Below are 19585 nucleotides of genomic sequence, written 5' to 3'. Positions count from 1 at the left end.
TTCAAAAACTTGAAAAACCTGACGCCTACTACTCTTAGTATCATGGTTAAATAAATATAATTGGACTGATCACAGGCTAATTGTAGCTCTCACTACCCAATCTAGCAAGATGACCTGCTAATGCATTTTGATACTGTGAAGTGCCAGCCCAAACTTTTCTATATCAATGTAATTTTCAATTCAAATAAACTTTATTTTGGTTTCACAAAGGAAAACCAAAAAACTTAAAACATACAGATACATCAAAACCAGGTTCATTAAGAACCCAAGTTAAGAATAAAACCACTTGCACAGCCTCCCCACAGTTTGATCTGTAAACATAACATGCAATCATAAAGTGCATTGTGCCATGAGAGACAACACTCCCTTGAATATTTAACCTTGTGATTGTAAACTGAGTCTTCACAGCTTGTGAAGATCCCATTTGTTGATACGTTAACTATGCATCCAGGCAGGCCCTGGTTTTCACAGTAGATTTTAAATATCCCACAATGAAGGGTAAACAATCCTCTTTTATCAGCTACAAATACAAAAGGGCAGGACGAGCCTGAATAAAATTCATCTTTAATACAGGAACCAAAAAACTGCTTTCGGGGGTGTTAGATTTGGGGGTCTCTAGTTGGCACAGGTAAGTACTTGTGACACATAGGGACCCTTGCATCTAGTCAGGGTAAGGGGGTACACTCCTAAAATAACCCCAGCTCACCCCCTTGGTAGCTTGGCACGAGCAGACAGGCTTATCTCAGAGGCAGCGTGTAAACCATTTGTGAACACATACAGTAATCAAGTGACAACACTACAGATGGACACCACACAAGTTGTATATAAAAAATAAGTATTCTTTATATAGATTTAACACAAGACCATAAACGACAAAAGTCCACAATACTGTTACTTAAAAATTGTAGTTTTAGCTTAGTTCTCTTTAGTTCTTAAAGTGCGACACTCTTAGTTCAATGTACCTTTAGATGCGACACGCAGGGCAACGAAAGTGTTGCAAGGACGGTGAGGCGTTGAAGATTTTGGGGCAAAGAAATAAAGACGTGAAGATCTTCCTGATGCGGCACGCTTCTCCGATGTTGCCTGAGATCTCGGCTCGATGCTGCAGCGGTGACATCCTTGTCCAGTGATGCGACGACAGCGGCTTTGGCGGCGACACTCTTCTCCAACAATGCGAGACGCTGCCGCTCGATGCGACAGTTGCAGCGGCGACACCCTTGTTCAGTGATGCGACGACAGCAGGTCCGACGGCGGCACGCTTTTCCGTGGATGCGAGGCGATTTTCTTGAAGTGGTGCAATGCGACAGCGGCGACATCCTTGTTCAAAGATGTTACGGCAGCGGCTCCGACGGCGACATGCTTCTTCTTTGTTGCGAGACTCTTCTCGTGATGCGGTGCAATGCGACAGCTCCAGCGGCGACACCCTTGTTCAGAGATGCGACGGCAGTGGCTGCGACGGCGACCCGCTTCTTCGGTGTTGTGGGACGCTTCTCGTGATGCGGTGCAATGTGACAGCTACAGCGGCGACACCGTTATGCAGGGATGTGACGGCAGCGGCTGTGACAGTGACAGGCTTCTTCTCCGTGAGTCGCGCTTCCAGCTCCTTGCCACATGCAGTCCCTCAGAAGGCCCAAAACAGCAGCAGGCACTTCCAAAGAACTCTGGGGAGCTGGGGGTGGAAGTTTGTTGTCCCTGAGACTTCAGCAGGAGGCAAGCTCTTTTCCAAGCCCTTGGAGATCCTTACACAAGTTGAATGAAAAGGCACACAAAGTAATTTGTCCTTTCTTTGGCAGTCAGGCAACCACTGCAGCCAATCCCCCAAGCAGCACTTCAGCTTAGGGATAGTCATTCCTCAGTTTCTTCTAGTTCCACTCCTCAGCAAAGGTTTCTTCTTGTTTCCCAAAGTGATCTAAAGTTCTTGGGTTTGGGTCCCAATATTTATACCCAGTTTATCTTTGTTCTCTAAAGGCAGAGAGGCCTTTGCCTAGTCCAAACCAGTTCTGGTCAGTCCTGGAGCACTTTGTTCACATGACTCCTTCTTTCCTTTCAGAGTGCAGGGCGGAGACATCAGACGCACCACAGGAGGTGGAGCCAGCATTGTGGAGGCCTATCCAGGTTCCAGGTGCAATTCCTCCCTCCCATCTCGATGCAGATCTCTCTGTTCACACTGGGCTGCCTCACCCTGTCTCCTGGAATTCCCCAGCCCAGCCCTGTCACTCAAACTCCAGACAAGGAATACACAGCCTAGCAGAGGCAGGTTTGAATGGTTAGACAAGAAAATACCTACTTTCTAAAAGTGGTATTTTCAAACACAGAATGTTAAAACCAACTTCACTAAAAGATGTATTTTATCATTCTGAGTTCAGGCATACTAAGTTCGAAGTTCTACCATGTTCCCTGAGTCAGTTAGGATTATAAGATGTAATAATCAAACTGCCCATTCTGGCCTATGGAGAACAGGTAGCCTTGCAATAGTGAAAAACGAAAAGGGCTGTAATTCAGTATTAAAACATGCCACACACACCAGGGCATGTCCTACCTTATACTTACAATGCACCCTGCCCTTGGGCCTACCATAGGGGTGTCTGATATGAAGAAAAGGGAAGGTTTAGGGACTGGAAAGTGGGTGCACTTACCCAGTCAGCATGACAGTACCAGACTGCACGCAGGCTCTGCAATGGCAGGCCTTAGACACACTTTTACAGGCTGCTTCTGTGGGTGGCCCAACAGGTGCTGCAAGCCCACTAGCAGTATTTGGATTACCAGCCCGGGGCACTCCTGGTGCACTGTACTAGGGTCTGACAGGTAACCCAAACCAACCAATCATGGACTCACTAATTCAGACATCAATTTACAATAGGGAGCACTTGCACTGAGGCACTGTACAGCAGTGACACAGTGCCCAAAGCTTCTAACACCATCAAAAACACGAGGCAACAGCAAAAATGGAAGAGAAACCCACGCCAAGGTGCCAGGTCTAACAGCGGTATTTCATAGAACTTGCATATGAACATAAAATGCAGCAAATCCTGTGGACACTGACTGTCGCAGCCACAGGGTGCTAGCACTTGACCTCTACTGCATCCCTTGGGCCTTGCTAGCAGGAGGTGGAAAATGTTCATCCCAAACCTGGTTCGTAAAAACCTCTCATGTATAGTTAGGGACCCCATAAGATAAGGCTCCGTCGACGGGGTTGTTTTGAGCATTATAAACTTACGAACACTTGGTTTCTGCAGCTCCTGTTTGTCCCTATCCAATTTCCTTTGGGTTAAAAAGGCTAATAATTGAGTCCACATCTTTCTTGACAATGGTTTGGGCTTAAAAAATAAATCAACTCGCCCTACCCTTTCCAGACTACATTTAATGTAATTTAGCCAGGGAATTCGGGTTGCATTGTCGAGAGACATGCACTCTCTTAAAATCAGATGGTTAAGGTTTAGCTCCTCATTCAACCAACACTTCATCCAAAACACAAGAGGGCATACAGCCAAGGTGTCATTTAAAAAGGGGACCCCCAACTCCTCATGGGCCACTAGGTTAGATAGACTGCACGGGACACTCAACAGGGGCTTCAAAAAGTTATTCTCGATAATCTGGAGGGGGTCCGCAGCGGCATGACCCCCAATTTTTCTTCCATAGCTAGCTACTGCCACGCTTTTGACTTGATAAACTTTTAGCATGGATTCGATCGGTTTCCTCCCTATTTTAGAAGCAAAGTTAAAAATTGCCACATTCACCCGAGACAGGTCTCCCCTTTTCCTCAAGGTAAGTGGTCCCCATTTTAACTGGTCATCCATGAGAACCCCCTAAATAAGAAAAGACGGTCGTGCGGGGGATTTTGGCAGAGCCAACACTAAATTGAATTTTTTTTTTAGATTGTTGCCCCACTTGCATTATATAAGATTTTGCATCATTTATTGCCAAATTCCTATCTATCATGAATTTGGAAAATGCATTTAATAGAGTTTGCAGTCCTAGTGCGGTCCTGGATAAAAGGATGACATTGTCAGCATAAAGTAAGACAGGAATGCCGCGCCTCCCCACGCATGGATAGTCTACCCCATGGCTCTCAATGCACAATCCATATAATTAATATAACAATTAAATCAAAATGGGGCCAAGATAAAGCCTTGCTCTACTCCCCTCTTAATCTCCAGGTCCCTGGTAACCCTGAGATCCTTTGAGCAACTAACATTGGCCGTGGTAGACCTGTGCAAATCCTCTAAAACGTTAACATCGCTGTTATCCACCCCTATTGCCCTCCTGGAATGCCACAATTTGACCCTATTGATACAATCAAAAGCAGAGGACAAGTTCATGAAGGTAAGATAAACAGTACCGGGGCTGGCAACGGTGTATTTACTCAATAACATAGAAAGGTTGAGGCACAGGGCAACCGTTGATCGCCCCGGTCGGAATCCATACTGGACATCCGACAAAATGTTATGCTCGTTTTCCCAGGTAGGTAATCTCTCCAGGAGAATGTGACCTCAACCACGGAATCAAGGAGGGAGATAGGCCTATAGCAATGAGTGCTATTCCTGTCACCCTTCTTAAAAACAGGGACTATAGTGGAAGTGGCCCAAGACTGAGGGCAACCGTTCCTTGCAGCTGCATTAAACACAGCCACAAGTACTGGTGCCCAAAATGAAGGGTCAGACTTAAACAGATCCGGGGGAATGCCATCTGGGCCCGGCGCTTTGTCATTGGATAGCCCTACAATGCCAATCTCCACATCACCTAGTTCGAAGATCATCACCGGGGCATTTGGATCCCGACCTTGTTGGCAAGGGCAAGGGAGATCCGTTGGGCTATCAAACATTGATTTAAAATGAAGTATCCATTCCTCCTCGGTGATATGCGCATCTAGCCCCCCCCCCCCGCTTGCTGATCAAAATTGTAATGTCTTTAAGGAACTCCCTCCACGCACCCCTTCGACTGACCCAGGACCATCTCACCTTCAGGAAGCACCTCAAGACCTGGCTATTCGAGCAGCAAATGAACCACCCCCCCCTTCAGCGCGCTTGAGACCCTCACGGGTGAGTAGCGCGCTCTATAAATGTATTGATTGATTGATTGATTACTACGAGCAGCAACTGGGTTTGATGGCTTGGCGGAGTGTGGCGAGGTAGCAGTGGGTCAGAGTCCAGGCACAGATGGGCGCAGACAGACTTGCCTTTGAGGTGCCTGCAGCATTCCTGTACTGCAGCCACCATTAAGTGGGGCCTGAGAGGGGAGAGGAGCTTGGGGTGGGGCCTGGAGGGTCACAGTGGGCAGGAGAGCATGAAGGAGGAGGTGCGAGGAGCAGGAAAAAGAGCAGTGGGGAGAAGGGATGGGGAGCAGAGAAGGTGGGAAAGGAGAGTGGGCAAAGTCCACAGCAAGAAAATAATGGCATGGGTACAAGTGGAAGAACAAAGACACAATCAGAGGCACAAGTGGAAAGTAGTGGCACACTCACAGGCACAAATGGAAAAACAGATGGAACAATAATGCAAAACATTGGAACAAATGGCAAAATAAGGTAAAAAAACACTGGCATAAAATATATCATTTTTTGGTAAGATTGTTTTAATTGTGTAAAAAATAATAGTTTCAAATTTAAAATGATAATGTATGAATTAAATGATTGTGTTAATGCTAATTTATATAACAAAGATTATTACATTTATAAAAAATGTTATACATATTTTACGTTTGTATGTTTTATTCTTATAATATATATCTTTTTTTGATTAATAGTAAATAGTAAACTTTAATCCCTCCCAGATTTCAATGCTTTCTCCAGTGGTGCTTAGTCTGGAGTGCAAACAGTAAATCTGACCAGTGCACCACACAAATAATAGTTAATTCCAAAAGATTTAAATGTAATAAAATTGTTTTATATGTTCAAAGATCTATGTCAATTTTTTGCTTTTAACATTTGAAAAACTTATTTGTTAAAATATTTATTTGCATTTTAGTTTCTGACACTTTAATGTTTATAAAAGTTACAGATTTTATTACAGATTAATTACAAGATAAATTGATTTTAATTGTATAAACATATTTTTTAGAAATATTGCATCTTTTTAAACACATGTAATATCTTTAAAATATATATTCCATATTTTTGCATTATGTTCTGTTTCAGTATCTTCAGTTCAGCAATTGAGCTGAAATAAAGTGGAAACCAGCCTGATTCCGGTTCCCCATCAAATTTCCAAAACTGTTTGCCATTACAGTGTGTAGAAAAGAAGACATATGCAGGGGCAAACAGCAGTGCGTATGAGGAAACGTTTTCATCTCAAGCACGCACTGGAAAATAAGTGCCTTATGTGACGGACAATCAGTATTTTCTTTCGACTGAATTGTGTCCTGACTGAGGGCAGGAGCTAGAAGAAAACTGAGCACAGCTGAATTGTCACTGCTTGCCGCCCGACCTAATAGTCCATCTGTAAAAGCAAAAAGACACTTAGCAATTGTTGTGAAGTACTAATTACCCAATGCACTCTCCCTACAGTAGTTCTCTGCCTTGCTGCTCAGCCTATGATGAGGTCATATAGAATGTTCAGTGGGTTTGGTTTGAAGGGAGAATCAGTTGGTGTGAAAGGGCTGAGCAGCGAGGAGGCTGCTCCTGGTGGGGCACTTTTATGGATCATAACATCTTCCTGTATCTCAGAACCTGTGATGTAATTACAAGAATAAATCTACTACCTTTACTTACAAGACATGCCTGCACATCATTCTTCGTTTTAACACAAGTCATGACAGACGTCAAGATATTAACTGTGAAATGAAAGAGTTTCTGACTTCCTCAAGATATGTAGCTTTATAGGTCTATGTATACTCAGTGGGAATTTCAAGTATGTGTACTAACTATTGTTAATTATAGATATTTCTGTAGTGCACAGTAAAACTGTTTTGGAACTCATGTCACTAAGCAACAGGACCTTATTATGTACATAAGATTAATGAAAGATTGAGGTCAAATCTGAAGGAATTTAAACGTATTCCATACTGGTTCCAAGCAGCTGTTTGCAGCTGGTGCATAATGCATTGGATTATTTTATGACTTTAACTTGCTGGTTGGACATGGATCTCCTCTACGAAGCTATTCACACTCTGAGTCATCTTAAAAAGAGATACAAAAGCAAGCACAATTGCAAGTCATGCTCAAACACTGGACCTTGCAAGGACATCGAAATGCAGGCAACAGAGAAACCTTTGTGCAGTAATAAATGTATAGGAAAAAAGAAACTACATGTTAGAAATGGGGTTTCTGGTTTGCAGAGGTATGCACCCTGTCCAAGCAGGAACCACCACTCTAGTCAGGGTATGCTAGATAAACACTGAAAGATAATCTGTGCTCACCCTCTGGTAGCCTGGTACAGAACAGTCAGGCTTATCTAAAGGAGCAGTTTGCAAATTATTTGTACAACACGCACACACACAGTAACACAATGAAAACACCACAAAAAGACTCCACACAGGTATCGAAAATGTAAGACTATTGATCTGAGTAAAACAAGACTAAAAAGGCGGTGAACCTTGGTCGAGTGAACACCATATTTGATGCACCCACTTGGCAGAGTTTCATATTTTTCAAGAATAAATTCCTGAATTGGGAAATTTTCTCTGAAAAACAAACAATCAATGACTCCGGCCAGAAGGGAGCATTCTCCTTATTTATGCAGGCCACTGAGCAATAACTGGGCCCCTGTACACCATACCTCGAGATGGCATTCTAAGGCATGGAAATCTACTGACAGGCTCCCTGCCCTAAATAAAGCAGGGAAACTCTCACTGTGATTTGATGGCCATGTGGCAGATGCATTAAGGCAGATGTGTTTCCCTGTGGAACAAACTGAAGCTCTGTGTTTTGGAACCCAGCATGACCATGGCTCTAAATAGAGCAGAGGAACTCTGAGTATGACGAAGCAGAAGCACCACAGATTTACGATTTTCCTGCTCTATCATACTCTAAAGGACTCCCACAGTCACAAAGACTGAACCAGGAACTGAGAAAGATAATTGAAAGAATTGCTGAGATTTGGGTGTTTTGACTAAAATTCAATTGCCCATAAAGCATGATAAAGTTGTACAATATAAGAACTTAAATGTAATTTGTCATTTAGTTGAGGAGGCTAAAAGACGGTTATTTGTAGAACAGCCCTGTACCAGATACTACTATAATCTCCAGTGGTGATGAAGCTAATACGTCGTTATGATTCTGCTACTAACCATGTCACTTGTCAGCTATATAATGCTGGACGATTTGAACATAAACTTGTTTTAAGGCTGTTGAGATTCCCAAGGAAATATCCTGTTAAATAATTGAGTGTGGATCAGAATTAGGAGCACAAGTAATTAGAGAAGCTATCCTGTGGAAAATCATAGAATAAAGCACATGGTGTTTAATTTCAGTGCAACTCAATTACAAAAGAGGTGTGTCTGAATTTTAAGTCACGAAGGCAGGAGTATTGTTGGAAATGCCCATCTTTTGTGTGTTAGTCCCCCGCATTTTTGAGTTCACTACCCTAGTTTTTTGCTGAACCTTTTTTTCGTGGCATTATGTTCACTTTACTCCCGCTAACCAGCTGTAACGTCAATGTGCTCTCCCTTCTGAACGTGGTAACATTGGCATACACCTAATTAGCATATTTAATTTACTAATAGGTCTCTAGTAAATTGTACTACATGTGCACAGCCTGCAAATTAAATGCTATAGGTAGGTTGCAGCACTTGTGCCACAAACTAAAGTAGAACTGTAAAACATCTCAGGACTTCCACTGCAGCCGGTAGTTATGTTTTAAACTGCATAAATCTTTTTGTCAGGCCTAAACCTATCATTTTAATACTTATAAGTCACCTCTAAGGTAAGCCCTTAAGGTTCAAAGGGCTGGTGCATAGTATTTAAAAAGTAGGACATGTGTACTTAAGTTTTACCTGTCCTGGCAGTGAAAATCTCCCCAAATTGTTTTTCATTGTAGCAAGGCTACTTCTTCCGTGTCTAATTCCAGGTTACCTTATAACACTTGATAAGTGATACATTCAGTTTGGGAGCAGATAGAATAATTCTTCTTCTCATTTGATTTGTAATTTAAAATTTTCTTTAATGGTAACGCTGAATTTTAAATTACTGTTCTGAAAATGCCACTCTTAGAAAGTTGAACACACAAAAAAGTTGCCTTACTACTATATTTGTAAGTTGTTTCAAAACAGACAGTATTCTTTAATCTACTACATATGCATGATAAATTGTTTTTGATCATTTCTATTTCATCATCAAATAAACGTCATATTTCTCACAATCACCACCTTCTAAGTACATGTGCTGCAATTTTCTTTTAAGAAAACAACATGAAAAATTACACTAATCTATCACACATTTTTTGAGTATTCATAAATATTGTTTGTGAATTGTGACTGTACAAACGTTGCGACCATAAAAATGGTGCTCAGTGAAGCAATCCCACACAAGTGCATCAGATATACAGTGTATAATAGTTTACAGGATTCTTTTATAGTAGGTAAATCAGTCCTTCAACGTCAGTCCTAATATTTTGCAAGCTTGTGGGTACTCAAAGTAATTATAGTGTTCACAACCCACAACCTATTGAAAATACATGTTAAAGAGTCAGAAAGGGTTGAAGAGGATGTCCTCCATTTGAAAAGGTTAACCCTTTCTATGGTTATCTTTATGGTAATTCATTCTGTGAAATTTCTCTTGGCCATGTAGGTTTCAGCCTCATATGATTCTGAGGACTCCTCAGGAGAGGGACTGCTGATGTTTTTACTGATCCTTTAGGTAAAAACCTTCCTTTTTAAAAAGTTGATATTGTTGGGTGGACTGGGAATCTTTCTGTTATGGTAGGGTTGAGACACTGGTCTAAGGGTTTCTTTTGGTTTCCCAGAGCCACGTTCCACTGTCACTGTACGGTAATACAGGTAGCCAAAACGTAGTTATCAATCTTCCTTCCTTCTTGCCTGATTCAGGAGGATTCTAAACATGCAGCAGGTATAGCTGATGACCTCCCATTGAAGGATGACATGTTTTTGTTCGGTCATTTGCAGGATGTAATAGGTGTGTGTTAATCTTTCCGGTCAGAAAGTTTTCCTGCCTAAATAAATAGTGCCTTTCTTCCAGTGTCCAGAGTCAAATCACTGAGAATGGCTATCCTGTGGAGGGATGTGTATTTCTTCCACACAGAGGACAGAAGGACCTTGGATTAGGGGAGGGTGTTTCTCTCCCATGCAGGATGGCCAGAGGGGTTGTACACAGTCATTCCTGAGCTTCAAAGGGTAGCCTGAGGGCTCTGGCCACCCTCTTCCTAAGTTCTGAAGCTACCTGCTATGTCACTGGCAAATGCAGTCCATACCTGGACCTGCCTGCCCTTTGTTACCCTAGACAGTTCAGGGGTAGACAAACAGAGTCACCCCCCCACACTCAGAGACTGTCACTGGGTATAAAAGTGGCACCCTGAGAGCCTCTCCTGGATATAGAAGAAGCACTGCCTTGCTCTCTGAAGAAGAAAGAGACTGTTTGCCTTGGGCTCAGGATACCCAGAAGTTACCTCAAGGGTCAATTAGCTAAACTCCTGTTTGAGCTACAGAACACAACAAGCTTTCAGAAGCCTTCCCTACAGATTCCCAGCTTACCAGCACCAACTAGACCTGCCTGACCCCTGCTACTGGCCTCTGCTGGAGTGAGTCATGAATCCCAAGAGGTGCTTTAATAATAGGTCCTGGAACCTTGGCTGGTGTCGGGGTGTACTCCTGCAAACTGCACTGCAATGACTGGACCCAGAGGCAAAAATACAGAAGTTATGGGCTCCTGGCTAACTACCACCCACACATGTTTCCCACCAACACAAAGCTCCGACAGTGACCTGCTTTTCACCTAAGCAGGGACTGCCTGCGTCTCCTGCCAATGCAAAGCTTTTATGGCGGCCTGCTCTTTGCGCCAACAACAATCTCCTTGTGGCTCCAGCAACACAAAGATCCAGCAGAGGCCCCTTGCGTCGAACTGGACTGTGTGAGATGGTGAAAATTCCACCTGGACGAACCTTGTCCCTGTATCCGACTCCCACTCCATTGCAGTGGGCCTGAATTTGTGACTTTGACCCAGTCCAACGTGACCAGATAACCACAATGCAATTCTATTGGTTAGGGGTATACCCATCAATAACCCTCCCGTTTACCTGGGTATCTGAAGTGCAATATATAAACAATTGGTAAGGAGGAAAAGATACACAAATATTTTTGAACACGGATACCTTTAATTATCCTGTCATCTGCGTCTGAAATCGCATTTTCTTATTTGAACATTTTGTCATTGAGCATATACAATGAACATATATTTACATTTAACACCTCTAAAACTAAAGAACAAGCTAAGGCTACTGTCCACCAGGGGATATTTCTTATTGTGGAGCCACCTTTAAATAGTGTGGACTACCCAGAAGGTTCAAACATTGCATATAGGATCATCACTTTCCAAATTATTCATGAGGGGCAATGTGAGATTGTAACATCCACAAACAATTCAATAAATTTGTAATCCTTCTGTAAAACAACTGTCGACGCGACCGCAATCTCACATTGCCCCTCATGAATAATTTGGAAATGCGATTTCAGACGCAGATGACAGGATAATTAAAGGTATCCGTGTTCAAAAATATTTGTGTATCTTTTCCTCCTTACCAGATAACCACGATAACGTGTTATGCTTTTTGCAGCTGTTTTTACCAGAAACTTTAAAAATTCATAACTCCAATTGTTTTTGTTTCTTTATGTTGTTTTATTTATTAAAATGTTCTCTATAGTTCTAAATTGTTTTTTTTTTTCTTGTCTTCTGTTTTCACTTTATTACGGTTTGAGCACTACATATATATATTTTTCACACTGACTTTAAATTATGTCTGACTGCTTTTGTCCCAACATACCAGAAGGTTAAAAACAAGTTTAGTTAGTGACTTTTGTGGTTCACCCTGACAAGTATTGTATTTCTTATTTGAGTGTGGCTCTCACCTCACTCAACTAATAACCCAATTGTGTGCAACTAAAATTACTGTAAAATGCTTGGAAATTGATTTCTCTCTTAGTGAAGCTGTGTTAGTCTCTGGATTAAATACACCTGCAACTGTACTGTTACTTATGCAACTGAGCTGTGAATGTTACAAAGTTGCAAACACAAGGAGATTATGGACGGAGTGCTGAAACTTTTCAGACACTCACCCCCAGTCACAGATCTGGGTTGAATCCATCATCGTTCTTTAGCTCACTGCGCCACCTCAGTTCAGACCCATCTATATGCAAATCAGTCTGACCCTGTGCCTCTTGGGAACAGTCCAGCCCGAACTGCCACGCCAGGTCTTCTCTGAACCGGAAACAAGCATCCTGGGACCAGTTTCGGGCTAACACCCCTCTTCAGCCAGGCCAACTTGAATCCAGTGGCAAAGTGAGCAAGGGACCCATGTCTGGGCATACCCTGTCAACTTAGGGCGAACAAAGCAAATACAAGGAGATGATGGACGGTGTGCTGAAACTTTTCAGACACTCACCCCCAGTCACAGATCTGGGTTGAATCCATCATCATTGTTTAGCTCACTTCGCCATCTCACTTCAGGCCCAGCTATATGCAAATCAGTCTGACCCTGTGCCTCTTGGGAACAGTCCAGCCCTGACTGCCAAGCCAGGTCTTCCCTGAACTGGGCAAAAGCATCCTGGGACCGGTTTTGGGGTAACACCCCACTGCAGCCAGGCTAGCCTGAATCCAGTAGCAAAGTGAGCAAGGGACCCACGTCTGGACATACCCTGCCAACTTAGGGCGAACAAAGCAAAAACAAGAAGATGATGGACGGAGTGCTGAAACTTTTCAGACACTCACCCCCAGTCACAGATCTGGGTTGAATCCATCATCGTTCTTTAGCTCACTTCGCCACCTCAGTTCAGACCCAGCTATATGCAAATCAGTCTGACCCTGTGCCTCTTGGGAACAGTCCAGCCCGAACTGCCAAGCAGGTCTTACAAGAACCGGAAACAAGCATCCTGGGACCGGTTTCTGGGTAACATCCCTCTTCAGCGAGCCTAGCTTGAATCCAGTGGCAAAGTGAGCAAGGGATCCACATCTGGGCACACTGGGAAAAGACCACAGTAATTAGATGTCTTTAGAAGATGTCTAAATGAGGAGTGATCACACAGAGCAATTGGACAATCATGGTGTTGCTGAATAAGGCAGAAACGTAACCTCAATAAACTCATAATTTTCTTCATTGACATAGTGATCTACTTGGGCTAATGCCTATGTCAGTCAGGTGAGGTAATTTCTTGGTCATTTATTCTATACTGCCCTTAGAATTGGATCAGTGAAAAGTCATCATGGACTAAATGGTCTTCATGTTTTTATGTTGTCAAGAGCTTGCCCTTGTGGTCTGTCAAATAGATGAACAGATAGAGAATCTAATGTCGTTTTACCATAGGATGCGGTTGGACAGATTTACCTTTATTCCTGTACTGAGTCCCCCTTACCACCCATGTCTGGCAAGTAGGAAAAGATAAACTAGTTTCCGAATGAGAGAAATCCTCCCTGTGGTCTTCACCACCCCTTCTTATATATAAGTCTATTCACTTCCCAAGTCAATATTCTCCTTGGAGTGTCATTAACACTGTGACAAGTCCCGTTGAGACCTTTTCTATTTTTATCATGTGGCGGTGTGCAGATTCTTTTACCTCTTTTCATTACAAAGCGTGAAGGGTTAGACGCGCACAGGTGTGTTAGTAACATGTCCGTCTCCTATCTTGGCAGACATATTTTTTGCTGTTTTTATTATGCTGGTGTGACTGCCATAACCATATGGGAATCTTTGATTAAAGCTGCCATGTTTTTATTGTTTTAGATAAAGGCGCAAATTATCTATATGTAAATCAAGATGATACATTTGTCATCATACTTGTTTTGTCTTATTGAGACTTTGATGTCTCCGGATTTATAAACATGATATAAAATCTGTGGTCAAATGCTATAAAAACCCAGTTATTGGACCATAGTTTGGAGGGCTTCATGACAGAACTATGAAGCCAGGGGTCACTCTGGTTTGCAGCAACAACCAGCCTCAGTCGGGGGCTGCACTCAATGCAGTGCAGCGCAGTGGTCTTCTGCCCTACACTGCTTACCCTTCCTATGCAAAAGCTGTGACAGAGAACAGCTAAACAGTTATTTCTATTTGGAGAAGGTATGCTGGATGGTATATCTTTAAAAATTTGATTTATAGGCTTGCACAAGCCAATAAATTAACCTAGTTTTTGCATCTGCTAAGTTTTAGTGTAGTGCTTAGAGTGTTAGGATGTTAGGAAGATACTAACCATGTTCTGATTTTTCAGATAGTTTTCTCTGGCCATGTAATGCATTGATGAATTTATTTTCCTATTTTGCTTGGTTATCATTCATATTTCATGTACTAGACTTGCGTTTTAGAAATAAGCATTTTAAAGCTTTATCCCGTGTTTCTGTGCTATTTTGATACTAATCATGACCAGAAAACACCACCTGCATAATACATCTCAGTGGGTTGTGTTTGAGTCGCTGTCCAACTTGTTTTTCTAATTCATATTGGTTCATTAAACTGAGACGTTGCACCAGGGGGTTAGAACTTCGACCCGTTGGGCTCTTGGGAGGATCTTTAGGTGGTGACAGGAAACAAGCCTCTATCCCTTGGTAGGGATGCAGGTAGCTGTCCTGTTCAGAGTCCTATGAATATTTAAGTACCAGTTTCAGTAAATCCCCTCCTTTCTTCTTGCTCTATCTCTCATGACTTCTCCTTCTTTCACTAATAGAAAATCTCTTTCCTTGATTTGTGGAACAAAGCCGATTTTGGATAAGTGGACTAGCACCTCATATATCTTGTCCTCATCAACTATTCATTTTTTCTCCCCTCCTTTGATCAGCACCTACGAATGAAAGTTGCATATCTTCCCCTTCTCCGACTATCACCTCTGTCTCTTGCACATAGCCCAACATCCCCTGAATAATCAGCATCTGGGCTAATCTCTTCAGGGCTGTAGGACCTAGTCTTAGTGAGATAAAAGAAGGCTTTTCTGGGATTTGAAGCATATTCAGCAGACACCACCACATTTTATTAAAAACTAATGTAATTCATTTTAATTATTTCTATACATCTCTTTACTTATTCTTAATGCCCATTAACAAAATGTTCTTTAGGTGGAAATTTATTTTTTAATTTAAACTTCAGAAAACAAATTCGAATTTAATTTAATATATTTCCATTAATTAAAGCCTTATTTAAAATCATTTATTTATTTTGTTTCACATTTAAAGTAAATATATAAAATGAATTAATATTTATTTTTGTGCTAAATAACTTTTTTTATTGTAAGGCATAGGAAAAATATTATTTCAAGGTGCATTAATAATTATTAAAAGTGATGTATAAACTTATTAAAACTTATATTATTTTTTAATAACATTTATTTTTACATTCGGTTTTTCAATTCCAAATAGGTTTTAAATCATAAATATGTACTATTTTTTATATGTTTTAACATTAATTCACATTTATTTCTATTTTTAACTATTTCAAATAATGTAATTTATTTTAACATTATTTCCTATGGCAGAGGTTCCCAATCTGTGCACCGTGGCTCCCTGGTGCGCCATCAAAACTGGCCAGGGGAGCCATGCACAAAGCACTTTAATGCATTTAATTTTGATGGGTTTGTTGGCTTCAGTTAAACTAATTAGACTTAAACACATGATGTTGATGATTTGTAAGTGACATGCCTAAAGCTGGATAACGTAGTGCTTAATTGATTGCATGTTGAAGGAGATGACCTCCATATTTCACTGGATCTCCACGTTCCAACACTCCCAAAATAAGTGGAAGACGCCTGATTTATTTTGTTAGACTCATTGATAGTTTAGTTTTTTTCCAAATGCATTTTACACCGATGCAAGTTATCAGGAAAGTAAAGTTGTCCTGTCTCTCAAACACACTAAGGACTGATGACAATGTTGGGCGGAAAGCCTCTTCCCAACGGTCAGATTCTCCTTGACCGTGTCAGAGCCCTTCAGACCGACTCGGTCGGTTTACAATCCGCCCGACTGATTACGATGTTCATGGCCTGAAGGTATGCCGTACTGTCTTTCTGAATCAGTTCCAACTGGCTCTCAGAGGATTTATGTCGCTTGGAACCGTATCGTACACCCCAATGTACAGCGTTTCCGACCTCGGGATTACAATGTCGATTTCCAACAGCCTTTCCACGTCTGCCTGTCTGACAGGCAGACGTGGAAAGGCTGTTGGAAAGTGACTTTGGAGGCCTCTGGCAGGGCCCCTGTCATCCTGCGGCCTCTGGTTGGGGGCCGAGGGGGAACCTATTGGGACCCCCCAGTAAAACCCTGTACTGTGTGGCAGGCACAGCAGGGTGCCTGCAACAGGGTGCAGGGTTTTCCACAGACACCCCATTTTCCATGGGAGTCTGTGTTGCAGCCGGTTGTCAGGCGGCAGACAAGCTCACATAGAAAGCAATGGGAATCCGACCGAACAGTGTTCAGTCGCATCATAATTGGGTGGGTGGAACCGCAGACCACGAGTCGGTCTGTCCCGATTCCGAGTCGCTGTCGAGCGGAAAGTTTCCGCCCGACCTCGTAATCGCCCCTAAGTGTTACTGTGTATTGACCTGTGTACTTGAACCATAGGTACTTCCAGTATACATTTCTTCCAGTACAAACACATTTACATTTGGGCATGCTGTCTCCATGAGCACAGGGATGTAAAACACCGTATACGGCATAATGCCAGAATATGGAAGCCAGAAAAAGGGACGTCGAAAAAATCTGAGGAATTTATTTGGCTTGCATTGAATTGGAGGCCATTTTAGGGAGGAGACAGCTAAAATAAAGCTGTATTTTGTTTAAAAAATCGTGAGTCAACCTGCTGAGACAGGTGTTTTGGCACTTATGACGGGTAGAAATGGAAGTGCATGCAAACATTCTTCAAGCGCAGAAACATTTTGAGAATAGGGCGTACCTGCATAACGGTGCTATCTAGTACTGTAAGTGGGATAAAAAAGTTGAGAAGTTTCTCTGAAAAAGGCATGGGCAAAGAAGTGCAACTAGGAATATTTTATTAGAGGCGCCGCCTTAGTAATACGAAACACCCTGTTTGTCAGTGGCGTAGCTGGGGGGGGCGGTGGGGGCGGTCCGCCCCAAGCGGCACTATTTTGGGGGCGGACAAAGGCATTCAGATAAGGCTCGGCTTGCTTTCGGGGACGGGCAGAGGAATAGGACTCGGGCAATGTCCTCTTCTTTTTTGTGCTGGCAGCTGTCCCCCCTCTCTTCCTATTATTCCCTCTCTTCCTGTCTTGCTCCTCACTTACTGAAAACCGTAACTTGAAGAAACGGTTCACAACCTCTCTTTCCTTCTTTCATTTAGTTGCTTCCCTTTGAAATGGATCCAAAAAAGAAAAACACTCTTGTGGGAAATGCCCTTTTTCTGACATTTTTCTATTCCAAAGTAGAGCGGGATGGAGAGAAATAGAAGGTTTTAAATATGAAAAATAAATACATAACTAAATAAAGCAAGACAGAGTGGGTGCAAAGTGGCCAGATTGGTTTTATTTACATCCAAATACATCAGCATCACTTTACAGTTTGCCAGTGAAGCGCTACTTTTGTTTTCTCGTCTTTCTTTGACAGCATTGTTGTCCTCAGGTGGGGAAGTGTACCATTCCTGGAGGTACTGCAATACCTGGTTGATAGGTGGATTGGAAAACAAAATGTGTACCATGGCTCTGTTTATGGATGTGATCTTTTTAAACCATACTGCTTACGTTTATTAAGGATATAAGCAATGGACATTGAAACGGTTCCCTTCAGGGCCCTCTAGTCATGTCCTTAACTTTTCAGGTAAAACCACTCGCTGATTTCTGAATAGTGAGTGAGAGATCGTTAAGGTAACCATGTTGTTTCTGCTTACATTTCACATGCTTTACTTAATCTTGCATTCCCTATGAGTGTTTGCTTTTACTTTTTTTTTAGGCAGCATATTACTCTTATCAAGTGCACAATTTGAATTGAGCCACATCCAAGTGTTTATAGCGGGCACAATTAGGTTGTAGCTGAAGGCAGTGCGAGTTTCTCTCAGTGGGACAGTATGGTGTTCAGTGGGGGAGAAGATGTGGCACTATGGCCAGAGCTGTCGAATTTGGAACTGGGGAACTGGGTTCAGCCTTCATGACCAGTCCACCAGACTACTCTACTGAGGGAGCATATTCCCATGCTAGACCTTACAAGGCCCCACTGGACCTTAGAAGGCTTGATGTCTTAGCACAAGCAGGTGTACCCTAGTGGTGTCAATTGTGAGTTAACCTTGAAGGCCTGTCCACCGCAATCCATACTGAAGTTCATCTACAGTCTTGCAGGCAGGCATACGAAGCAGCACACCCTAGAGCAACAGTGATCCAGTCACTGTGACTCTGTCACTGAGGTTACATGAACCTTGAGCAGGTTAGGGTGGTGCAAACGGTGTGACCGCACTGGGTACCTATTTCGGGTGGGTGCGTAGTGTTTGCAAGTATATTATGGTTTAAAAAATACTTGCTGCCAGCTTCCTGGCCTCCAGCAATTTTCAGAAACAATAAAAATGTCTTGATAACTTCGGTGATTAATGTTCTTCCTAGAGAGAGATCCTAGTTTTGTCTAGTGGAAGGGTTGACTCCTGGAAAGGTAGCACAGAGGGTTAATATACCTGCTGCAAAGAACATGTACCATGCAGATCACAGAGTGCACTGCTTCAATGGAGGGACCATGATGAAATGTCAGCTGTAGATTATGGATCCCTGAACAGTGTCATGTATGTGCATGTTTGCATTGTGCTGAGGGGATTACCAGGTAATTGTTCACGCAGCTCTCTGATGGATGTCACATGCGTTTTTTCTGAGTCCCCAGATAGATCATGCAGTCTGTGTGTTCTCTTTTGTACTGCCAGTCACTGCCAATCACCGGTGTATTCAACTGTGTAGCCTTGGACCGTGTCATGTATGTGCATGTAACTTGCATGATCGAGGTAACTATTAGCGGCGATACTACGTGTCTCTCGGTCCTCTTTCCAAGTGCTTGCCGTCCTTTTTCCCCAGCAACCCCCCCTCCCAGGGGCGGCAATCTGAGGGATAGCCCCGGGTGCCACAAGTTCTAGCTATGCCTCTGCTGTGTGTATGATTATAATACCTTCATCAGTTTCATCCCAAATATTTTCAGGGAGAAAAATGGAAATATTCCCATGGCCAGGTTTACACCTGCCTTCTAAAAAAAGTGACATAGTTGGGAGCCATGGAAAATAGCCAGTAGATCAAGGGAGCAGTGGGTCGGAAAAGTTTGGGAACCACTGTCCTATGGGGTTTATTTTAAGTCCCTACCTTGCTTATTTTCTAGGAAAGAGTGTTTCCGTGCTAGTAATTGGCTATGTGATGAGGTAGACTTACTACGGTTATTTGTTTTTCTTTAGTAGTAATTTACATTTGGAGATAGTGAATACAGAAAAGTGGTAAACATACTCAAAAGTGTATCTTACCATTTTGAATCATGCCC

The sequence above is a fragment of the Triturus cristatus genome, chromosome 8, assembly GCF_964204655.1.
Source record: "Triturus cristatus chromosome 8, aTriCri1.1, whole genome shotgun sequence".
Taxonomy (NCBI): Eukaryota; Metazoa; Chordata; class Amphibia; order Caudata; family Salamandridae; genus Triturus; species Triturus cristatus.
The sequence above is the reverse complement of the archived record's forward strand: the minus strand, read 5'-3'. Positions refer to the sequence as shown.